Source organism: Dinoponera quadriceps, unplaced genomic scaffold (genome assembly GCF_001313825.1).
Source record: "Dinoponera quadriceps isolate SergipeBrazil2010 unplaced genomic scaffold, ASM131382v1 scaffold1308, whole genome shotgun sequence".
In the NCBI taxonomy this organism is placed as follows: Eukaryota; Metazoa; Arthropoda; class Insecta; order Hymenoptera; family Formicidae; genus Dinoponera; species Dinoponera quadriceps.
The window spans coordinates 2421587-2431941 of record NW_014555613.1 but is presented as its reverse complement, the minus strand read 5'-3'; positions in this window follow the sequence as shown (position 1 = coordinate 2431941).

Here is a 10355-nt window from a genome sequence, read left to right as displayed (position 1 = left end):
CCTCCCTCCCTCCCTCCTTCTCTCTCTCTCTCTCTCCCCCTCTCTCTCTCTCTCTCTCTCTCTTCGTTTTATTCCGACAATGACCCCTCCGCTCCCCTCCAGCCTACACTTTCGCACGTCGCAAAAATAGCGCGCGTATATTGAACACGTTGCGAAATAGTAAATGCGCCGCGAGAGAACGCTCAGCAGTAAATCACTCAACAGTTGCAAAGTTGTTCAACTGAACGTGACCGATGTGTGCCCGCACACACGGGCCGGAGCCGTGGCGCGAGTTGCGCCGGTGAATTGTACGTTGCGTTAGATTTAGTTAGCATAAAGGGTGAGTTCCATTTAACGTACTGAGTAGGGCATAAGACCATAACGATACCGTGTAGAACTTTTGCCACCCGAATTAACGCGCCGGTTATATCGCGCTCGGACAATAACAACTTTCGCGAGGTACGGTGTATATAATTTAAAGCCGCGCTATATAGATAATGCGTCGCCCGGCGAAACGTTTGTCCTTCGTTTCCTTATCCGTCTAATAACCGTTTGACGAAAGCAATAACGCGATCGGCAATCGTCGTCGTCGCCGGTATAAAACAATAATATTATATAATATATAATTTCTCTCTTTTCGAGTCCCTCCTTCTCTCTCTCTCTCTCTCTCTCTCTCTCTCTCTCTCTCTCTTTCGTATGAGGGAAAATTTCGATTTTTTCAAAAAAAAAGGTTCATACACGAAATACGATCCACACACATGTAAAATTAGAAAAAGATTATAGAGATACTTATAGATAAAAAGATACTTATATGTATCACAGGTACGAAACAGTTTCAATCGTTAGCGCGACTTTCAAGATTCTCGATTTTATTTGTAGAACTTCTAAATGTCTTAAGAACTTGACAATATTTAGAACACTGTATGTCATTTCTATTCATCCGATTTTAGAATATGGGCTTGTAATTTGGTATCCGTATCAGAAGAATAATTGCATTCTAATTGAAAGAATTCACAACCGTCTTTCGTTTTTCTAAATACTGTTTAAGTGATCCTCTGACAACTGAATATACGTTACGAATATCATTCTGAATTAATGCATCACAGATTTTCAACGCTTGAGAAAATATATATTTTTAACGCACAGATTTTTAACGCTTGAGAGGACAAATACTTTTTGACTTGTATTTTTTATATTGAATGTGTTCAGTCATAAAATAATTTGTCCTGAAATTCTTCGAGCTTTCTGTTTACATTGGTCCATTCAAGCAATGTCTTTTATATTAACTTTCATCGTATAAATAAGCGTTTCAACTCAATTAACCAGATTTATATGTTGACTGATGAATTTCCGAACTCTATTGACACGTTCCACGACTCAACTAGTGTCTTCAGACGTTGCTTGACTCGTGCCCTCTCATATTGAATTTCTTTTATTGTGGCTGTTTATTTATTTTTATTATATCGAAATTTAAATTTGGCTCATATCTTTACCTATTTCTTCCGTTTCTCTTTCATTTCATTTGCATATTAAAGGATATTTCCCGTCTAAATAAATCAATGAATAACATTCTCCGTATCTCATTCGAATAAAATATCGCCGGCGATCGATTATATCCTATCGTATGTTTCGCGCGTTTGTTGAAGAAGTACTTCAGCCGTGGAACGAGATAGAAGGGAGAAAAAGAAACGAGCAATTCCCTCTTGTTCTTGCAATCTCTCGCGTTACAATTTGCAAGAGCATGTTTACTAAATACGGTCGGTTCATTTCAACAAACTTCCCGCGCGTTAATTAGCTCGCGAAAGAGCGCGCTAGTTGCGGGATTAAGTTTTGCCGGACCGCGCCGTAGACGAGTGCCATTCGCTTCCGTCCCGCAAAAATACACGCGCAATGGAAAACTGACGCCTGCTTCCCGGGTGGATTGATCGCGCGGCTAAAACCGGCGAGAGCTTTTTCGCGCTGCAGCGCGACCGACGCAGCGCGGCGAAGACGTTTCGATTTCGCGTTCTTAGTTTCACCGTTCGGGAGATCCATCCCAGCTTCCGAGGCCTCATCGCTCAACGAATAGCTCAACGAGGAAATCGTGAAGACGCCGTAGGGTAGCTATGAGACATATTGGAATACCAGAATTCACTATCCCATCCTCACGTCGCTCGCTCCCCTCATCCGCCCGGTTCCGCCCTCCTCCCCCGGATTTTTCCTTTCCTCTTTTATGCTGGAAACTACCTGCATCGGTTTCGCTACCCGCAACCTGTTTCGGAACTGGGGCGACGCCGAAGATGTCGTCGTACGTGATTGAATATCGATTATGTGTCGAGTCTTCGCCGCTACCCGAGTACCATAGTTAGCTACGAGAACGTAGCGTCCGGGGACAAGGATGACAAGGATTAGAGAAAGAAGGGAGAAAGAGAGAGTCGTGAACTAGCCGTGAACTCTCGCTTCTGGCTCTCTCGTGTTGACTCGAACGAGGTTTCTTTTGGAACCTTAACGCTCGTCGGCACTTGCCTCTTTCATCGGTCGCGTCCGATCGAATTTTTTGCGACAAACGACGGACTGCGATGCGCCACCTCATGGTTTCCACAGTTCCGTCCACCAACTGCCGGCTGCTTCCCCGCCGCTCACGGCCTCGCTCGGTGTGTGTCTGCCCGCGTTTAAATTAACCCAAATCGATTCGCCACTTGTCACGGTCCCTATTTAATTTAATGGCCGTATCCCATCCCGGCCTCGCCGAGATTCAGATCTCGTTCGATCCGCTCGAATGACGTCGACGGGGCCTTACCTCCGACGCCATCGAGCAGCAGGTATCGCCATAATCTCAACGATCGTCGTTACATTCCGATGTAATGTTTTCGAGATTGCCGCGCTATTATCTTTTCTGTCGCTAAGTGCCATTGAAAATGGTACACGCGGCACACGTGGTATACGTTGTTACGTCGAACAGCATATTCCGTTTCTCCTGTCTCTTTCAGACGGTAATGCTCGATCAATTTGCCCACTCCCGCTAAATTACGGTCGCAGTTGGCGGTGCACGCTGCGTGTTTGCTTTTATTTACGGCGCTTTACGTACGTTTCTTCTTCCCGATAGCGTGCACGTGATTTTTCCCTTCTCGTTATTTCCTATGTCGCACCATGCAAACATGCTGAAAGGAGGACTAGATAAAACACGATCCTACCCACATAGAGCCCCGAGGTAGGCGCAACTCCGAAGGAAAATATTGACCTTCCCGTGAAAGTCGTTCAGGAATCTGCGCATGCTATACTTATATGACGCGAGCTAAAATGCGCGGCGGTTCCACTCTTGCATTTATTCTTTATTACGTCGCGTAGCCTCCGCGAAATTGACGTTTCACGGACGTTTCGCGACATGACGTGACGACGGCCGCCGTCTAATTTCGTGTATTTTTTCCATCGAGCCTGACGCTTTTTCTTTTCCTCTTTTTTTTGCGCGCGAAGGATGTCCCCCTTCGGGTTGCCCGAGCGATTGAGTCGCTCGGTGAAAAAAAAAAAAAGAAGAGAGGGAACGAAAAAAATTCCGCGCTTTAAATTCATAAACTCGTCCACATTATCTATGCGGCTGTAATCATTGATCGCCGCCCCGTCGTATTCCTGTTGGTTTTATCGCGAGGAATGGTTTTTCTCCACGAGGGGACTGTTCCTCCTTCATCTGATAACCAAATGAGGATTTTATCTCTTCAATTATTGTTTATATAATGATACCGTGATTACGACTTCAACTAACGATCCGCTCTCGATAGCCGGCATCTTCTGTTTTAATCTCGCGTTCCATTATATACGAAGTGTCTCGGAAATTGCATTCTCGATAGATTCCAGGCTGCACTCGGCCGCGATATTTCGTAACGAATATTAAGTTACGACCTTGTTTCCATAGTCCCGCGACATTAGACATCTCGTTAATCGCGCGCGACTGCCGAATAAAAGTTCCACTTGAAGAAAGTTTCCAATACGGCTAGGTGTGTCTATAATTTAAAGCAAGCACGTGATTTCCAGGACACTCTGTACGTACAGATCCTGCCCGTGATTCTTAATCATCCCTCGTCCTATCTTTACTTTCGTGATTTGGTTCTCGCCAAATCTCATGGATTTCCCCGCCTCCGTCCTTCGTAATCTCGTTTAAGACGTCTCTCGCGACTTCCGCGTATTAATTTGCATTTTTCTCCGCGGGAACACCGTCCTTTAACCACGATCAAATCGATGGGTCGGGGTTTTCTGAAATAACGATTGCTGCAGTTTTCAAGAATTCCTTTGCCGAAGAAACGAGAGCGCCTTTGAAATCGTGCAAATTGTTACCGCTGTTGTAAATAATTTCCTCCGTTTATCTCGAATTACTCGGACACCAAAGGCACGTTGCGTTGTGAGATTTAAGCGCGAGATTTCTTTCGAAATTTCTTCTCCTCAATTTAAATACACATCGCGCGGACATTGTGTGATCCGTCGACACGCACCAAGTCGACTTCGCGATTGCGCGTCGCGCCGCATCGGCCGTCGATATCGATGTCGGAAAATTGTACTAATCATCGCGAGATGTATAAACTTCGATGGGGCAAATAAAGCAAGTAGAAAGCGGTGGACGCGCGATGTAAGAGATTGCTCGGCGGCGATAACGAGGTGCGGTAACATCGGCCCAGGCTCTCTCGTCGTCTTCTTTCGCCGATGATGAGAGATATAAGACGAGGCGACGAGACGAGACGGGGTCCTCTGTAAGTCCCATCCAACTGGAAATAAGAAATGTCATTAAAGTTTCTCCCGGTCCTGCGTGTCGATCCTTTTTCCCCGGGCGGACCGACCTGTTCGAGGGTCGCCGATCGCTCTTGCTCAACCTCTACCCTCCGCCGCCCGGCCCTCTTTTACTTCTTCTGATTATTCTTCATTCTCTCGGAGAGGAACAGAGAAACGACGGCGGTGGCTCTGGTAGTTATCTGCATTGGAAATTCAGGAGCCGAGAACGGCCGAGAAGAAGAAGAAGAAGAAGTTGCCTAAGGTGGTGACCGCCAACGTGCGGGAGATTCTCTACCCTTATCTCTCCTTCTCTTTCTCTCTCCCTCCGTCCTTCTGTTTCCCTCTCTCTCCTTCCTGCGCCGGTCTTCTTTTTCTTTTAATTTCTTCCACTTCTCACCGGGAGAGCCGAGGAGTTCCTAATTGCGAGCTCTGATTGGTTATTCCGAGTACCGCCCGGCGAAGACGATACCGCTTTTGTTGCGGGCGCGGGATAGACAGCGGGACAAAGTACAGACCGGGGCGTCTTTTTCTTTCGTCGAGCTGCGCTTTTCTCTTCCCTCGCAGCTGCGCACGTGCGTCGACTGCGGCCCGAATATCCATGAATATTGCGCGATCCTTTGGAAAACTTCGTTACGTGGTGTATCTTTAACCTCGCGCCTCGGTCTCTCTTCGGGGAAAATGTATTACCGAATATACCGGAACGGATGAAATATGGATGATTCGGAATAACGAATTTATGTAAAGGCTCTCTATTACGTTTTAAACGAGGCGCGCCTCGACTTTGTCCGCGACACAGACATCGGGACGTTTTCGTCGCGTTGTCCGCGACGTTGCCCGTTGAGTCTCGGCGAATGAAACCTCAACCGAGAAAATGTGGAGCGGCGAAGAGGACTCGTTCCGGTCACGATAGAACCGGATTAGAAATTGTCATGAAACCTTTCGGTTTATTGCACAAGGTCCCAGCTAGGTCAGTGAGGGATAATCCTTACTATGGTTAACTTGATCGTATATTGATAAAAATTGAATAAGCAAGACGTTTTGTAAAGCTATAACGATTAGGCGCATGTTATGAGTACATGTCATTTAGTGTATTATCTTTATATTATGTATTATCATTTTATAAAGTTTTATATGATGTACTGTTTTACACATTGTTTTATAAAGTTTTACCGATCAAGTCCTTTACGGGATTTTCGACACTTTATTTATTACGACTTGCATTATCTGTTCCTAACACGGATCTTTTATAGTCTAGATCTAGTATATAGTAGGTTTGATAATAAACTTGCTCTTTGTCAATCCTAATCTAATCATAATCCTTTCCGTTACGTGAAGTAAAACGTGATAGGAATTCAATGATATAACCTGGAGGGAACATTATTAAGAATCCTGATTAAAGTCCTGATTACCGCGCAGCGTTACATAACTTCTTGGGACCCGATAGTACAACCTTAGATGGACCTGACAACTAATTAAAGTCAACCCGAGCTGGACTGTGGAGTGCATTTCTAATCGGGGAGAGAGGGAAAAAAGAAAGGAGCTCCCGCGATAAAAGAATTTTACGTAGCACGTGCGACAGCAGTTTCAGACGTCGTCAAAGTACATCAGAGGATTAAACTCTACGCTCCGGAGATCACGTACAAAATCACGTCGCGCTTCGATCGCGCGACAGTAAATAATTTGATTTACCGTCGTCATCTTTTCCACGGTACGCCCGCACGTCTCGCAGGCTTTCAGGCTCTCCGCCGGCGCTGCTCTTCTTATTTCCGCATCTAATAATCCGACGTACGTGGCCGTCGTCCGTCGTGCAACTCGGCTGAGACGCAACAGGACATGCCGGCAGAATTCGTTCGTTGTAATACGGTACGATCCCATGAATAATAATGTTTACTTCCCCGGGTTGCAGAAAAGGGGATGCGCGTCTTGCACCGTCTCCCGCGCGTCTTGGCTGATTGCGTCAAATGAAGCGCGCCGCTGCGACTCCGAACGCGGGGATCCGCTCGCTGCACGTCGGATAAATCCGCATCAGCCCCTCGCGCGCGCGCGTGTATTGAGTTATTTCTAAGATTTCTTTCGCCTTTGCCACGTCCCATTTCCACGCTATTGTGGGAGCCCGTCAATGCGCGGGAGCGACTGAAAGCGCCGATAATGCGAGCACCGAGGGAATGCACGAGAATGCGTTAAAAAGTAAATATATATTCCGGAGAGGAAAAATTTTACACAGGCAATATGTTCTATAAATTACTTGGCGCCTCGTCAAACTTCCGAGCCGCAATTTTGTTAAACCTATGTTAAACCTCCGATTACACAACACAGTAGGAGCTGAGGTAGCGAAATAAGTTCAATCCTAATGATATAATTTACCGCTAACTATTACAGTTGTATACTGGCGACCTTACACACCCATAATTTCACTACCTTTCAGTTTTTAAGAAGGTATACCGAACCTACCTCGTTTATCCTAAAAGTCCCAATCAAAAAATTCACTGTGCCTTTGAATCCCCGCTTTGCCGGCGGGGAATTAATAATCGAAATATCGCGAGCACTTACAATTTCAAGATAACATTAAAACGCGATCTATAGAATTAAAGGTTCAAGAGTGAAATTAACGAGTATAATAGCATCGTCAAAGCAGCGTCAGAATTTCGACTCCGATGGGAATAAAAAAAGGACGGCATGCAAGCTCGTATCCATATAATACGGGGGGAGAGAACTGCGTCGGGACAAAGAGAGGGGGGTCGAAGGTGGCGGTGTAGGGAGAAAGAGAGAGAGAGAGAGAGAGAGAAAGAGCGCGCGCATCTAGAGCATTTGCAATGGTATCCGCGTGGCAATGGCGTACGCCGAGAGAGCGGATGCGTTCGTTTTCCGGTGGCGCCGGCACCGCAATTAATTTCGGCGGGAGGGCTCACGCTCGCGGTATGATAATTAAAATTTGTTGTCGATTGCGATAGTGCATTCCAATCTCGGCGGGCGCCGCTCCCTGCAGGGTGGCGGCGAGAAAGAGAAACGCGGAACGCGCGGGAGACGAGCGGCGGGGACGAATCGCACGCGCGGCGATTCCGTTTCGTTAAGCAATTCCGACGCGTTGCGTCCGATAACGTGTCCGGCGTGTGTGCGGTCCCGGGGTGCCTCTCATAACGAATGAATTTATTCGCGCGCGAGTTTACGCGGGCAGCGTTCACATGGAAAATTTACACGGGGTGCAACGGGGCGGCCGCGCGCGCAACGGGGTAGCGCCGGGGGGTTAGATAGTCGGCGAATACGCCGACTTCGCAGAATTTCAGCTTCTTTTTGCGCCTCTCGCATACTCGCGCCCGCTCGGTTTTATCTACCGCCGTGATGCCGTACACCTCGCTACCGCCGCGGCGGGAAGCGTCGTAATTCTTTGACCGCTCCTGTCGCCGGACGTTTTCGACCACGCTACCCCGAAATATATATATATATAGCATATATATATATATATATATATATATATAGCACCGTGGATATTGGAATGTTTGATCGGCAGGTATGACTATTTGTGTACACTGTGTTGTGCTGTCAATACCCGCTTATCCGGGCGCCCGGTTAATGCCCGCGGTATCATCGGGATAAAATTAGAACCCGGGGTTAATTTAGTCGGCTAATATCCGTTTGCGCTTTTTTCGCACGGGTATTCTCGGACACCTATGGATTACCTATGGGCCGGACGTGCTCGCGCGATCTCGCGGCACGCACGTCGACCAGGCTGCTTTTCAGGTTCGCAACAACTTGGCGGAGTATTTATTCGCGGAAACGTCGATATCCTAGACACGCTAATCAGCCGATCATTGTTTATTCTCGCGTATACACGAGACGTATTAATCCGGAAGGAACACGTCTCGTCAAATTGGCCTCGGCGTGTTTCGTATTTCCTCGATGGCGTGAAAGGCCTCTCTTTCGTGCTTCTCGTTAAAATTATGCGACCGTGCCGCGCGTAATGCGGTACTTTGCGAGATGCTTGTTCGAAAGAAAAAGGAAGGAAATGAAATAACATATGTGTGCGTGATACTTCTTTTTCTCGTTCGGCTCGGAACGGTAATGAGTAACTCTATATCGGGGGATTCGTGCATTCATTAACAAAAGGGAGTAACACGTTGTCCGTTTAGCCGCGTGTGTAACATCGCGGTAATTGGCGTTATTGCGAGGAACTAGCCGATACTTTCCTTCCCCGCTTCATCCTGTCTCTCGTTAAATCGCGCACGCTTTGCCGCTCGATGCGGATAATTAGAGATTTATTTAATTAAATCATGTTTCTTCGCAACGGAGAACCGAACAGATCCCGGGGTTCTTTTGTGCCGCGAATTTTTCCCCCTCGGTACTGGTTGAGAGCAGCCATCCGGGAGCGTGTTACGCTACCTACGAATTGCGGGTGAAACACAAACGCAAGATATCGGACGCATTCTTCAAATTTAATTCCCACCGCGTTCATCGCGCATGCCGATGCCGGATCGCACGGCGCATTGCACCGGCGATTGTTATTATTTCGCATTCTATCCCGCGTATACATCGCGTATAGGTTCGCATAAAAAATTGATGGCCCGATGAATCAGTTTGCACGCAACCGCCGGCCGCGCACGGCGGTTATTATTATTTTAAGCCGGGCCGAAATCGAGTTACTCTCCTTGTACGCGCGCGGCATGGGCGCGCCACGCGACCCCGGCGCAATTGGATTAATGCGACGCTGTGTATATTTTTTTCACACTACGGGCATCTGTGCGCGCACCGAGCGTATCGCGCGTGACTGTTGCGCATATTCGATGTGCAGCGAGCTCCGGCGAGATCGATCGATCGACTCGTCGATTCGAACGCGCGACCGGCCGCTTCTTTTTCCCTTTTTTTCACGCGTTATTTCACAGTAAACTTCCCGTCTCTCGAGCGTGCAAACAAGAGTATCCCCTCGCGGATCGCACCGGATTCTATAATTGTTTCAGGCAGCCGGTCCGTAAATTTACTTTCTCAGGAATCTTGTCACATTTCAAGTCGGTCCGTCGAATCATTCGTTTCTGAATCCTTTGAAACTTCAGTGAGCTTTGACGGAAATCCCATCTACATGTCTGCAAAATCGACAGACCTCGAGATCGTCGTTTTACCTCTTTTCCCTTATTCATAAACATATATCTAACGCGGGCAGTTAAATATTCCAGAAGATGTTCAACTTTGAAGCGCAAGGAAACAATTGTTTGTACTTCTTTATGTTCTTCAACATTATATAAATTTGATCGACACTTTTTGCCTGCGATGTCAACATTGTATATCATAAAACATGTTCGTAAACATTTAGCACAGATTCGTCGAGCTTCTTCGTTTTGTATTAACCACTACCTTTCTAACAATGTTGTCACGGATCAACTATCTAAAATGAAGCTTTCTTGAGTATCCAAGCCCATCGATCGACTTCTCGTTGGTCCTTTACGTTTACGTTACCGGCTCTACGCAGTTGCGCTATTCCCGCTATTAGTCCCGCCGCTTATCGTCGTGACGGTCGTCGCTTTTCGCGACTCGAATACTTCGTTCCCGCCGGAAGCGTGATTTCGCATGGTATCGCCCGGCCACCCTCTTTCGGCGCGCGCGACCGCGGACTTACGGAGATGTGGCGATAACCGGGGGCCGCTCATCGC